At 36.9% G+C, this 16781-nt stretch overlaps 1 protein-coding gene across 2 annotated transcripts in view; it reads right to left on the bottom strand.

Annotated features, from left to right (window-relative positions):
- The window catches only part of LOC117316551 (protein FAM167B-like), a 71208-nt gene extending 54664 nt beyond the window's left edge, over positions 1-16544 (bottom strand). The window contains exon 1 of one of the 2 annotated variants that reach the window (XM_033871189.1): positions 16357-16544. The gene's annotated coding sequence lies outside the window, so the exon portion shown is untranslated. Of the gene's footprint in view, positions 1-12242; positions 12407-16356 lie in introns of those variants that run through there. The other variant, XM_033871192.1, reaches the window with a different exon arrangement.
- Between the last annotated feature and the right edge of the window lie 237 nt (positions 16545-16781).

Here is a 16781-nt window from a genome sequence, read left to right as displayed (position 1 = left end):
AGCCGTAAAATTATTCTATAGGAGTAATTTATTTTGAGAAGGCATTCCGCTAGCTCCTGTAGTATATTAATTTTCACAGTACAAGTTAGGATAGCTTTCGTGTTGAGATTAAAACTTGTTGCAGTTTTAGAATGATTTTGAGATGCTTCCTTTCTGGTTTCAATATCCTCCTGATAATGTTTCTAGGGAATTGTAAATTTTTCGTTTAATCCCTGCTTGAAAACGAGTATTGGTATCCCAGCGTATTGAATGCGCATTATATATACGAGATATCGTTATAAAGGGGAGGGGGACACCTCAGAAGGGGGAGGGGGCACCTCAGATGGGGGAGGGGGGCACATCAGAAGGGGGAGGGGGCACCTCAGAAGGGGGAGGGGGCACATCAGAAGGGGGAGGGGGGCACATCAGAAGGGGGAGGGGGCACATCAGAAGGAGGAGGGGGACACCCCAGAAGGGGGAGGGGGCACATCAGAAGGAGGAGGGGGGCACCCCAGAAGGGGGAGGGGGAACATCAGAAGGGGGAGGGGGGCACATCAGAAGGGGGAGGGGGCACATCAGAAGGGGGAGGGGGCACCTCAGAAGGGGGGAGGGGACACCTCAGAAGGGGGAGGGGGCACATCAGAAGGGGGAAGGGGCACCACAGAAGGGGGAGGGGGCACCACAGAAGCAACAAACAACAGAAAATTCCTTAACGTTTCTGAAGAACATAAAATGTATTTATTAGTTAAGCCTTGCCTCAGTCTGTTACACACATGATAAACCTACAATACCTGATTCATGATAACTATCCTTGTTGTTTACATAGGTAATAGGCGTATATATTGTTTTCTACTCGGCACGCTGATCTACCCGGTAAAACAGGTGTTGTCGAGACTGTACAGTAGTGTATCCATACAAATGTGCCGAAATAGTTAACATTTTAAAGATTTTTCTTGTAACAAACGCCACTACTGTTTATTAGACACGGCGTACACTACTCCTGTAATAGTGACGTAAGGTAATGAAGTGATAACGTCTACACTACACATGTAATGATGACGTAAGGTAATGAAGTGATAACGTCTACACTACACATGTAATGATGACGTAAGGTAATGAAGTGATAACGTCTACACTACTCCTGTAATGATGACGTAAGACAATGAAGTGATAACGTCTACACTACACATGTAATGATGACGTAAGGTAATGAAGTGATAACGTCTACACTACTCCTGTAATGATGACGTAAGGTAATGAAGTGATAACGTCTACACTACACCTGTAAATGATGACGTAGGTAATGAAGTGATAACGTCTACACTACACCTGTAATGATGACGTAGGTAATGAAGTGATAACGTCTACACTACTCCTGTAATGATGACGTAAGGTAATGAAGTGATAACGTCTACACTACACATGTAATGATGACGTAAGGTAATGAAGTGATAACGTCTACACTACACATGTAATGGTGACGTAAGACAATGAAGTGATAACGTCTACACTACACATGTAATGGTGACGTAAGACAATGAAGTGATAACGTCTATATTTTATTCCACTTCAGTGATTATGTTTCCTCCGTTGTCAAGGCGCCTATTCACATTTTGAGGCGCTATTTTGGATTTCATGTAGATTCGATGTAGCAGAAGATGGCTTCCCTTTCAGACTACCGACAATACCATGGATAATAGATATGTAACGTTATTTTGTTTTCTGTTTTCATGTCAGACATCTTGCCTCTAGTGGCAATGATGATATTTCAGTAAAATACTTGCCTCTATATCAAATGTAGTTCTATAAATCACTTAAACTTCGCGAATACTTTATTTCGCGAACTTACCTCTTCAGACATATTCGCGAATATATGATTTTGCGAATGCTGACATAAAAAGAACTCTAAATTCGCTAAAGATGAGCTTTTAGAGCCATGGACTATGTAAGTATCCTATATCGGTAACCGACAGCTTGGTCATCATCCAAAGGTGTTATATTCGTGCAAATAACCGCGAAGGATTTTGACGATCGACTCTCCTCGTGGGTTGACGCGAAAAAATCCAACGCGAAATATAAGTGATTTACAGTATTTAGCATGCCATTTTATGAATAAGTTACATCAATGTAAATATTTCAATTTTGATATTTTGTTATTTTCTGTTTTGTTCTGATAATTGACTACATTGTTTTAATTAATCCATTACTTGTTACGTCTTTACTTTCGGTATTACATTCTAAAGGTTATATGACATTAAAATCAGATATATCAAGTTCCTTTAGATGTATTCATAAAATATTTCACTTCCAATCTAACTTTCATATGTATTTCAATATCTCGCTAGCTCTGACCATCATGGTCGATACACTGAAAGGATAAATACCCATTTTGTTTCCTGCAAACTCCGTTTATCTTCCGTAATGTAATAATATTCCCCTGCCAAATTTGAAAAACTTACATGTAGGTCTCGTGGGGACTTCAGTAGATACGTGTTAATATCGATCGTAGGGGTTAAGTTGTATCAAACTCAATGGCACCATATAACTCAATTTTATCAATTCAGTTTGTTTTAAAATATAAGAAGAACTTATCCAGGTCTGGATTTAAATGTTGGTATTCTCTGTTGGTTTTGTTCGGATCGATAAATGATCATTATTTTGGACCTTATGATAATTTGTGTTCAATCAATTTATTGCAATTTTTTTCGGTTTTAAGTGTTAGAATATCTTGCCTGTACGATATACTTCTTCCAAACAGTTAAATGATTGATTAGCAATAAAGTTCCTAGAATATTAATTTACAATTAAGAAAAAAGAATGGAAATACGTTCCCTATGATCTTATTTTCTAATCGATGTCATCGTGAACATCAAAGCCAGGAGTAATTCTTAATTCACAAACGTTTCGGTGTAACTTTTATCTTTGACAATAAACTGTGACGCCTGGTTGGAATGTAAATAAATGATGAAATACATCTCCTTTGACGACATTCCTAGGATTATAGACTTGTCAACATAACCATAACAAATAGATACCGCGAGGACAGACTATCACCGATACATATCTACACATAAACAGTACCGACAGAGACAAACCACGCGTTCCGGAAGGATAGGCGTCTTCTATATCACCGTCTGTACTGTTAACTTAAGACGTTGTTTGACTTTAACAATGATGATCTTTGACATGACAATTTTGTTTTGTTTTATGTGTTTAAAGTCCTCGCAATAACCAGAATCAAATGAGGACGGTTGTCAAGGAGACACCAACAGTCAGGGTCATATGGGGCTTTGTGTCAAGGAGACACCAATAGCCAGGGTCATATGGGGCTTTGTGTCAAGGTGATACCAACAACCAGGGTCATATGGGGCTTTGTGTCAAGGAGACACCAATAGCCAGGGTCATATGGGGCTTTGTGTCAAGGTGATACCAACAACCAGGGTCATATGGGGCTTTGTGTCCAGGAGACACCAACAGCCAGGGTCATATGGGGCTTTGTGTCGAGGAGACACCAACAGCCAGGGTCATATGAGGTTGGGTGTCAAGGAGACACCAACAGCCAGGGTCATATGAGGTTGGGTGTCAAGGAGACACCAATTAACAGCCAAGTTCATATCAGGACGGCTGTCAAGGAGACACCAACAGCCAGGGTCATATGAGGCTGGGTGTCAAGGAGACACCAACAGTCCGGGTCATATGGGGACGGATGTCAAAGAGACACCAACAGCCAAGGTCATATGTGGACGAGTGGCAAACAGACACCAACAACCAAGGTCATATGAGGACGGGTGTCAAACAGATATCTATGGAGGAAAGCAAGGGACAGAAAAAAAGAGCACAGAGCAAAGAAAAGAAAGATTTAAGATTCCAAGTGGTGCAATGGGGAAAGAAAATATTTTTTTTTATTTTTTTCTGTTCAATGTCCTCTGGATAGAAGACACCCCTCCCGGCCCTCCAGGCTGGACATGGAAATCTAGAAGACACAATGCTATACGCGTCATAGAGAAGTGTATTTATAGTGATAGATCGTGAAGTTATACACCTAACATTAATTATAGATGTTAAATACTCACGGTTACATTCCATTCCGTTTTTACTACCTGATGTAGATTTTAGATCGATGAAAACTAAAAATAGTTGGTTGTTTATTATCGATAGAGTAATATTTGAGTGCAATAGACATTTTGACGGCGACCTGTCTCTATCCCAATGGTTTTTAATGACGATGGCCCGACGGGTATGTGATGGATGTCATTCATAGACGTTTAAATCACACTTCCTCCTAGTAAGTTTTTGTCGCCATTGCCTGTTGATATATTTCGACAAATACAGAAAATGACTCCAGAGGAATTGGCATGATCAGATGGTAGGGAAAGTGGTGCCAGTTCTGGTCGAGGCCAGTAATACAACGTCTGTATCATTGATGAAATGTAATTTCTACACGGCATACCAGGAGGATATCCTCTTTATATTCGACACTCAGAAGGATTTCAATTTCGACAACATTTTGCGACCAATTTTATGGAGTTTGTCATGGGTATTCCTAACGCTACCTATAGTCTTTACATATCGTATCGATTAGCGTAAAAAATTCAATTTCGAGAACATTTTGCGACCAGTTTTATAGAGTTTGTCATGGGTATTTCTAACGTTGTATACAGTGTTTACGTATAACGAGGATTCACGACTGATATAGTGTGTGGGAACAGAATTTGCCTTAAGAAATCGAATATGATTCCGCCTCGCGCTGTCTCCTCTGCCGGGTATTACGTAACTTCCCCCTATATACTATTATATACAGACAGTAAACATTACACGTGTAATTCTCGCGATAGGTCTGTGTATTGTCTCAGACATTTAATTGATTGAGAATCTGCAAGCGATAAGACATCCACACACAACATCGTTCTAGAGCCAACTCAAATGTAAGACGAGCCATCTTATACTGGTCATAAAATAGACATGCTATATACGGTTACTTTTAAAAGAAGGCAGTTGTTGAAAAAATATCTTTTAAATGCAATCGTGAATTATATATATAATATAATTGTATTAAACTGATGACACACACGTCCGGTGTTTTTGAATAAAATTCGAAACAAAACAAAAACATACTGTAAATCACTCATGTTTCGCGTGGGATTTATTTTCGCCTTAATACGCGATAAGAGTCAATCGCGAATTCAAACCCCTCGCGGGTATTTGTAATAAGACATTTGGATGGCGACAAAGCCGGTTACTGATACGGGAGTCTTGTGGAGTACAGCACTCTAATAGCTCATCATTCGCGAAGTTAAAGTACATAGTTAATGTAGTTTGTAGATCAATATTCGAGAAATCATGCATTTGCGAATTTGTCTGAAAAAGCAAGTTCGCGTAATAAAGCATTTGCGAAATTTACGTGATTAACAGTAATTCGAACTTAAAACCGATAACCCGGGACAAAAATGAATAATATTTAAGTTACAAACAATGATTTGTTATCAGGGGGTCATGGTGCCTTTCCTTTTGTTTCGGTGTCGCCTCAGTTCGTATTGTTTCTATGTGTTATAGCTTTGTTGTCCTCTGAGTGCAATGTTTACTAATATAAACTGGTAGTGGTTCTCTCTATAGTATTGTCTATACCAGCACATTCCTGCCGGTGTGACTATACACCTCGCGCCAAATCTCGGTCACCGTGTGTGTCCCGTGTGTACGTCCTTATAAACACCTACATATTATAATTACATCTCTAAAACAATTAATACCAGAAACACCAACAAGCTCAGTAAAGACGGAAACTGATAGAAAGTACTGATGTTATATCAACACTTAGGTCCTTAGCGTCACTGACGAGTCTTAGAAAATACATGATGGAGTTTAACTCTCCTTTTAGCTCGACTGCATAATGTGTTATCTTGTGTGTCTTACTTACAGTCTATCGAATTCAAATAATCACTTAAGTAATGCTGAACTTTCTGAAATAGCGTTACAGAAGGCCTGGAGAAACACAGAATCAGGGACATATATAGACTTATTATACGTCCCTGACAGAATTGAAATACAGAATTGATGAAACTACGTTTTACGTTTTTAAGTGTTAACACTACGGAGTGCGGTGAACTCCTGCGAGAGTCAGGAACGTCTCCTGGCCGTCTGAGGTGGCGAATGTACATAAAATAGTGATGAGGAAATTGATTATATAATACTGAAAAAGGCGTGTAGAACGATTATATACAGCTCTTCCACACACAGATAGAGGCTGGGACTATTGTAACGATGAGAACCCAACGGATCGATCATATCAACCTACTGGAGATACAGAGATCTGTATGGTATATAAAACAGACATCAGAAATACAAGTATGGTACACCTACAAATTACACAGACAAGTATGGTAACCTACAGATTACACAGACAAGTATGGTAACATACAGATTACACAGACAAGTATGGTACACCTACAGATTACACACACAAGTATGGTAACCTACAGATTACACACACAAGTATGGTAACCTACAGATTACATAGACAAGTATGGTAACCTACAGATTTCAGAGACAAGTATGGTAACCTACAGATTTCAGAGACAAGTATGGTACACCTACAGATTACACAGACAAGTATGGTAACCTACAGATTACACACACAAGTATGGTACACCTACAGATTACACAGACAAGTATGGTACACCTACAGATTACACACACAAGTATGGTAACCTACAGATTACACCGACAAGTATGGTAACCTACAGATTACACACACAAGTATGGTAACCTACATATTACACAGACAAGTATGGTAACCTACAGATTACACAGACAAGTATGGTAAACTACAGATTACACACACAAGTATGGTACACCTACAGATTACACAGACAAGTATGGTAACCTACAGATTACACAGACAAGTATGGTAACCTACAGATTACACAGACAAGTATGGTAACCTACAGATTACACAGACAAGTATGGTAACCTACAGATTACACACACAAGTATGGTAACCTACAGATTACACACACAAGTATGGTAACCTACAGATTACACAGACAAGTATGGTACACCTACAGATTACACACACAAGTATGGTACACCTACAGATTACACACACAAGTATGGTAACCTACAGATTACACAGACAAGTATGGTACACCTACAGATTACACAGACAAGTATGGTAACCTACAGATTACACCGACAAGTATGGTAACCTACAGATTACACAGACAAGTATGGTAACCTACAGATTACACAGACAAGTATGGTAACCTACAGATTACACCGACAAGTATGGTACACCTACAGATTACACAGACAAGTATGGTAACCTACAGATTACACAGACAAGTATGGTAACCTACAGATTACACAGACAAGTATGGTAACCTACAGATTACACAGACAAGTATGGTAACCTACAGATTACACAGACAAGTATGGTAACCTACAGATTACACAGACAAGTATGGTAACCTACAGATTACACAGACAAGTATGGTAACCTACAGATTACTCACACAAGTATGGTAACCTACAGATTACACACACAAGTATGGTAACCTACAGATTACACAGACAAGTATGGTAACCTACAGATTACACAGACAAGTATGGTAACCTACAGATTACACACACAAGTATGGTAACCAACAGATTACACAGACAAGTATGGTACACCAACAGATTACACACACAAGTATGGTAACCTACAGATTACACACACAAGTATGGTAACCTACAGATTACACACACAAGTATGGTAACCTACAGATTACACAGACAAGTATGGTACACCTACAGATTACACACACAAGTATGGTACACCTACAGATTACACACACAAGTATGGTACACCTACAGATTACACACACAAGTATGGTAACCTACAGATTACACACACAAGTATGGTAACCTACAGATTACACACACAAGTATGGTAACCTACAGATTACACACACAAGTATGGTAACCTACAGATTACACACACAAGTATGGTAACCTACAGATTACACACACAAGTATGGTAACCTACAGATTACACACACAAGTATGGTAACCTACAGATTACACAGACAAGTATGGTAACCTACAGATTACACAGACAAGTATGGTAACCTACAGATTACACACACAAGTATGGTAACCTACAGATTACACACACAAGTATGGTAACCTACAGATTACACACACAAGTATGGTAACCTACAGATTACACACACAAGTATGGTAACCTACAGATTACACACACAAGTATGGTAACCTACAGATTACACACACAAGTATGGTAACCTACAGATTACACACACAAGTATGGTAACCTACAGATTACACACACAAGTATGGTAACCTACTGATTACACAGACAAGTATGGTAAACTACAGATTACACAGACAAGTATGGTAACCTACAGATTACACAGACAAGTATGGTAACCTACATATTACACAGACAAGTATGGTAACCAACAGATTACACAGACAAGTATGGTAACCTACAAATTACACACACAAGTATGGTAACCTACAGATTACACACACAAGTATGGAACACCTACAGATTACACACACAAGTATGGAACACCTACAGATTACACAGACATCTGATTCGATCATTAAAATCATCTGATTCGATCATTAAACCCATTTATGAAGACAGAATCGTGTGTCGGTTATTATTTCACCCTCCACTTCATTCTGACTTCATTACAGGCCTATATAAGTTGGTATTAATACATAGGATACTCCATTTACATAAATCGGATTTGTTTACGGCACTCAACTAATGGTAACAACAAATACAATGTCACATTTATCATATACAATGTGTAATGTAATACCGTATTCTTGAGAAGTGACATCACTATCAGAGAAGTATCTACTGAGTAAGGTTAACGGTGAGTACAACAGGGAGTACAGACAATAAAACGGACCTTTTGTTCTAACACGTGATCGACAAACGATAGTCCATTTCATTATTGACTTCCCTCCCTGACTATAAGAAAGGATTTCACTAAATGCGTACGTTTTATCGAATTGTGGACGAAGCTACACTGTACTTGCATAACGACATCATGTGAAATATGTATATACATATAATTATATATCAAACAATATAAGTTTAACGAGACTTTGGCCGTCGATGAAGTAGAAGACGCGCATCCTTCACCAGCACATGGTCTGAGTTTAGCTGTACATTTATTAAGGTCATATGTTACACTATATTTTATCGATTCTATGTTTGGATATCCAATTCCTCTTCTCTGAGTTAATCTCTATTTGGTCAATTTTTGTCCCCCATATTATAGATTTTAGGTTTTTATTGTAGTTTCACATGTTGGTATTCCCGTGTTGTCACCGTGCTGTAACAAACTTCACGATAACACCAAAGGAGTCTGACTCACTTAATACAGATAAATAATGTGGACGAAATTGTAAAGTAGGTTTCATATTTACAGTAGAACCTGATCAGATGAGGATGATATTACAGCTATCAATAAGTCACGTGACCAAGTCCGGTTTAGGTTACGTCTCTGTAGTATTAGGTAGGTACTGACGTAAGTAGTAAGTCTGCTAGACTGAGGTACACTCTCCATTACCTACATTGGACGTACACCTTCCATAACCTACATTGGACGTACACCTTCCATAACCTACATTGGACGTACACTCTCCATTACCTACATTGGACGTACACCTTCCATAACCTACATTGGACGTACACCTTCCATAACCTACATTGGACGTACACTCTCCATTACCTACATTGGACGTACACTCTCCATTACCTACATTGGACGTACACTCTCCATTACCTACATTGGACGTACACTCTCCATTACCTACATTGGACGTACACCCTCCATTACCTACATTGGACGTACACTCTCCATTACCTACATTAGACGTACACTCTCCATTACCTACATTGGACGTACACTCTCCATTACCTACATTGGACGTACACTTTCCATTACCTACATTACACGTACACTCTCCATTACCTACATTGGACGTACACTCTCCATTACCTACATTGGACGTACGCTCTCCATTACCTACATTGGACGTACGCTCTCCATTACCTACATTGGACGTACACTCTCCATTACCTACATTGGACGTACACTCTCCATTACCTACATTGGACGTACACTCTCCATTACCTACATTGGACGTACACTCTCCATTACCTACATTGGACGTACACTCTCCATTACCTACATTGGACGTACACTTTCCATTACCTACATTGGACGTACACTCTCCATTACCTACATTACACGTACACTCTCCATTACCTACAGTGGACGTACACTCTAAATTACCTACATTGGACGTACACTCTCCATTACCTACATTGGACGTACACTCTAAATTACCTACATTGGACGTACACTCTCCATTACCTACATTGGACGTACACTCTCCATTACCTACATTGGACGTACACTCTCCATTACCTACATTGGACGTACACTCTCCATTACCTACATTGGACGTACACTCTAAATTACCTACATTGGACGTACACTCTAAATTACCTACATTGGACGTACACTCTCCATTACCTACATTGGACGTACACTCTCCATTACCTACATTGGACGTACACTCTCCATTACCTACATTACACGTACACTCTCCATTACCTACATTGGACGTACACTCTCCATTACCTACACTGGACGTACACTCTCCATTACCTACATTACACGTACACTCTCCATTACCTACATTGGACGTACACTCTCCATTACCTACATTGGACGTACACTCTCCATTACCTACATTGGACGTACACTCTCCATTACCTACATTGGACGTACACTCTCCATTACCTACATTGGACGTACACTCTCCATTACCTACATTGGACGTACACTCTCCATTACCTACATTGGACGTACACTCTCCATTACCTACATTGGACGTACACTTTTCATTACCTACATTGGACGTACACTCTCCATTACCTACATTGGACGTACACTCTCCATTACCTACATTGGACGTACACTCTCCATTACCTACATTGGACGTACACTCTCCATTACCTACATTGGACGTACACTCTCCATTACCTACATTGGACGTACACTCTCCATTACCTACATTGGACGTACACTCTCCATTACCTACATTGGACGTACACTCTCCAATACCTACATTGGACGTACACTCTCCATTACCTACATTGAACGTACACTCTCCATTACCTACATTGGACGTACACTCTCCATTACCTACATTGGACGTACACTCTCCATTACCTACATTGGACGTACACCTTCCATTACCTACATTGGACGTACACTCTCCATTACCTACATTGGACGTACACTCTCCATTACCTACATTGGACGTACACTCCCCATTACCTACATTGGACGTACACTCTCCATTACCTACATTGGACGTACACTCTCCATTACCTACATTGGACGTACACTCTCCATTACCTACATTGGACGGAGTTTAAAGTCAGGAATTCGGTACTTAGAATACATCATCAGAACACAGTTTCTGGTTTAACATAAAAATCAAGTCTTTTAATTCTTCGGCGGCCTTGGAAATAGTTATCTCTTAAAATACGACACAAACAGCGAGATATGTAGCTCACTTGAAATCTCCTTACGAAGTTTGACAGTTTAACATCAACTTAAGCTTGTTTAGCAGTTTTTTATCGAGTCAATGGCGTGTACGGTATTTATTATTAGATTCATACTTGAAGGTGCTTTGCACTTGTTTTTCTTTCGAACAATCTTTAACCTCTTGAATATTAGATCTTAATTAAAACCTACCAGTAAAACATATACATTAAAATAAATTAAAAAGGAGTTAAATATATTTATTACAATGGGATTAAGACCATGTATTCCTTACTATAACCTTCTGTCTCATTGAAAACTATTTTTGTATCAAAAATATTTCAAAGAAATTCCATGAATCAATTTTGTAAAATGCAGTGATATCTTAAGTTACTGAAATAGTGAGATAAAGATATGTAAATGAAATCTCGTCAAAACACTTTCATCATATAACATTGTAAGCTCCAGCTAGTTCGTGATAAACACACATCAACATCCAAATGGGCTATAATATCGATTGTCAGAAATGTAAAATCCGGATGACGACAGTGCGAGGAAGACATTCAACACTATCGTGGAATTACAACACCTTATTTAAAAATTCTATTGAAGATTAAGAATGCTCAAGCCGGAGAAAAGTTCATTTGATAGACTTCTTTTTACAAATAACTAAAACCTACATACCTGGAGCTGTTCCTCTTCTGAACTAATCCTGATTTTAAAATTAGTGACAACAAGGAATTCATAGATGTTATAAATATGGTTTATGTCTCAATCCGGGGTCTAAAATAGGGGGTTTCCCTTCTAAACCCCGTGTCTCCTTCCTAACTACAAACATATTTTAGAGTTTTGTCGGTGTCTGGACGGTAGTCATACGTCGCCACACATGTGTCTGGACGGTAGTCATACGTCGCCACACATCCTCATCTTTAATTTACGAGACACGTTAAATAGTGACCTGATATGCTGTCTACATGTCCTCCATTTCAAGGTCATCTGCAGTGTTATACTTTAGAGGGTGTTATATCATCGTAAATAAAGGCATGTTAAATTATACACATGTCTGAAGGTCTGACAGCTGACATCAGGGACGTACACAAAGGAGTTTGTACCAATGGTACAACTCCAATAACGAATAAACGGAAGATAAATCATATTGAGGTCCAGATGGCTAGTAAATCTGTGACTATACATCAATAGGAAGTTCGGAATTGTTTAAGAAACAGGAGGTAAATGTTTGAAATTTGTTATCAAGGTATTTGATAAGTTACATAATTCCGTACTACACACAGCAAGTGATGATAGCGAGGTACATGTGTATTCCACGCTAGCTGTAGATAATGTCTAGTGATGATATCAGGACATGGCACAAAGGATATATACCTAACGAATACCTCGTTATCAAAGTTATATACTACAAAATAAATGGTTTAAACAAGATTATCAATATTATATACTACAACATAAGCTGTTAAAATAACGTTATCAAAGTTATATACTACAAAATAAGTGGTTTAAACAAGGTTATGTAAGTTATCTCCTACAAAATAAGTTGTTTAAACAACTTTATAGATGTCAGATACCCCGTTATAAAAAATCATACACTCTGAAAAAATGTTCTATATTCCACGTTTTAAAAGATAACAGAATAATTCATCAAGATATGTTATAAAGATCATATGTTAAAAAGGACATATCTTATAAAGATCATACATTGTAATGATCAAACGTTATCAACTTTATATGTTATAAGGATACAACAACATGGTATACCGGGAATATATAACGAAATAAAATGTTATATTCCACGTTATAGAAGGTATATATCACGTGTTATATCCCACGTTATAGAAGGTATATATCACGTGTTATATTCCACGTTATAGAAGGTATATATCACATGTTATATTCCACGTTATCAAAGGAATATATCACATTTTATATTCCACGTTATAGAAGGTATATATCACGTGTTATATTCCACGTTATAGAAGGTATATATCACATGTTATATTCCACGTTATCAAAGGAATATATCACATTTTATATTCCACGTTATAGAAGGTATATATCACGTGTTATATCCCACGTTATAGAAGGTGTATATCACATGTTATATTCCACGTTATAGAAGGTATATATCACATGTTATATCCCACGTTATAGAAGGTATATATCACGTGTTATATTCCACGTTATAGAAGGTATATATCACGTGTTATATCCCACGTTATAGAAGGTATATATCACGTGTTATATTCCACGTTATAGAAGGTATATATCACGTGTTATATTCCACGTTATACAAGGTATATATCACATGTTATATTCCACGTTATAGAAGGTATATATCACGTGTTATATTCCACGTTATAGAAGGTATATATCACATTTTATATCCCACGTTATAGAAGGTATATATCACGTGTTATATCCCACGTTATAGAAGGTGTATATCACGTGTTATATTCCACGTTATAGAAGGTATATATCACGTGTTATATTCCACGTTATAGAAGGTGTATATCACATGTTATATTCCACGTTATAGAAGGTATATATCACATGTTATATTCCACGTTATAGAAGGTATATAACATGTTATATTCCACGTTATAGAAGGAATATATCACATGTTATATTCCACGTTATAGAAGGTATATGTCACGTGTTATATCCCACGTTATAGAAGGTATATATCACATGTTATATCCCAGGTTATAGAAGGTATATATCACATGTTATATTCCACGTTATAGAAGGTGTATATCACATGTTATATTCCACGTTATAGAAGGTATATATCACATGTTATATTCCACATTATAGAAGGTATATATCACGTGTTATATTCCACGTTATAGAAGGTATATATCACGTGTCATATTCCACGTTATAGAAGGTATATATCACGTGTTATATTCCACGTTATAGAAGGTATATATCACATGTTATATTCCACGTTATAGAAGGTGTATATCACATGTTATATTCCACGTTATAGAAGGTATATATCACATGTTATATTCCACATTATAGAAGGTATATATCACGTGTTATATTCCACGTTATAGAAGGTATATATCACGTGTCATATTCCACGTTATAGAAGGTATATATCACATGTTATATCCCACGTTATAGAAGGTATATATCACGTGTTATATCCCACGTTATAGAAGGTATATATCAAATGTTATATTCCACGTAATAGAAGGTATATATCACGTGTTATATTCCACGTTATAGAAGGTATATATCACATGTTATATCCCACGTTATAGAAGGTATATATCACATGTTATATCCCACGTTATAGAAGGTATATATCACGTGTTATATTCCACGTTATAGAAGGTGTATATAACATGTTATATTCCACGCTATAGAAGGTGTATATAACATGTTATATTCCACGCTATAGAAGGTATATATCACGTGTTGTATTCCACGCTATAGAAGGTATATATCACGTGTTATATTCCACGCTATAGAAGGTATATATCACGTGTTATATTCCACGTTATAGAAGGTGTATATAACATGTTATATTCCACGCTATAGAAGGTATATATCACGTGTTATATCCCAAGTTAATAAAGGTATATATCACGTGTTGTATCCCACGTTATAGAAGGTATATATCACATGTTATATCCCACGTTATAGAAGGTATATATCACGTGTTATATTCCACGTTATAGAAGGTGTATATAACATGTTATATTCCACGCTATAGAAGGTATATATCACGTGTTATATCCCACGTTATAGAACTATATATCACATGTTATATCCCACGTTATAGAAGGTATATATCACGTGTTATATCCCACGTTATAGAAGGTATATATCACGTGTTATATTCCACGTTATAGAAGGTATATATCACGTGTTATATTCCACGTTATAGAAGGTATATATCACGTGTTATATTCCACATTATAGAAGGTATATATCACGTGTTATATTCCATGTAAAAGAATGTATATAACATGTTATATTCCAAATTATAGAAGGTATATATCACATGTTATATCCCAGGTTATAGAAGGTATATATCACATGTTATATTCCACGTTATAGAAGGTATATATCACGTGTTATATTCCACGTTATAGAAGGTATATATCACGTGTTATATTCCACGTTATAGAAGGTATATATCACATGTTATATTCCACATTATAGAAGGTATATATCACGTGTTATATTCCACGTTATAGAAGGTATATATCACGTGTTATATTCCACATTATAGAAGGTATATATCACGTGTTATATTCCACATTATAGAAGGTATATATCACATGTTATATTCCATGTTAAAGAATGTATATAACATGTTATATTCCACGCTATAGAAGGTATATATAACGTGTTATATTCCACGTTATAGAAGGTATATATCACATGTTATATTCCAGGTTATAGAAGGTATATAACGTGTTATATCCCACGTTATAGAAGGTATATATCACATGTTATATTACATGTTATAGAAGGTATATATCACGTGTTATATTCCACGTTATAGAAGGTATATATCACATGTTATATCCCACGTTAATAAAGGTATATGTCCCTCATTAAAAGATTTATAGCTCATTATCAATTCTGGTTTTGAAATAAATGTATCTATTTGTCAAACAAAATGTTATAATGACATTCTTCTGTAAGTGTGTGTCCATATTCCTGTCAAATTATACTTTAAATATAAAATACTAAATATCAATCATTCTGTAACATTCTATCCTAATAAATTAAAATATGACAAACATATAATTATCTATCTTACCTTATTCGTCTGATTATGATCCGATATTGAATTGATTATAATCCGTGAATTGATGGATCGTTTGTAGTCACCACACCGTTCAACATTCAACACTCAATATAATGATAGACTCCGTGTTATTGGTACGTGTGTATAGTCGGCCTACACTGTAAGACCAGTACTCTGTTATAGACCAGTGCTCTATGTGGTGTTTCAGACCGACTACTCTGTGTTGTGTATCTGTGTATATTAAAGGTACACTTGTGTATTAGAAGGTGTTTTCTTCTGTCGTTAACTTTGTTGCACTCTAAGGTATCATTCAACAGTTTAATTCTCAGGCAATATTTACGTACTATCTTTTACGATATTTTCTTAAATATAAAATTACATTACTACAAATATAACCAAGTCATTTTATTTCTTATTTTATTTAGAGATTTCTTAAT

Source organism: Pecten maximus, chromosome 18 (assembly GCF_902652985.1).
Source record: "Pecten maximus chromosome 18, xPecMax1.1, whole genome shotgun sequence".
Classification (NCBI taxonomy): Eukaryota; Metazoa; Mollusca; class Bivalvia; order Pectinida; family Pectinidae; genus Pecten; species Pecten maximus.
This window is presented reverse-complemented; position numbering and strand designations above follow the sequence as displayed.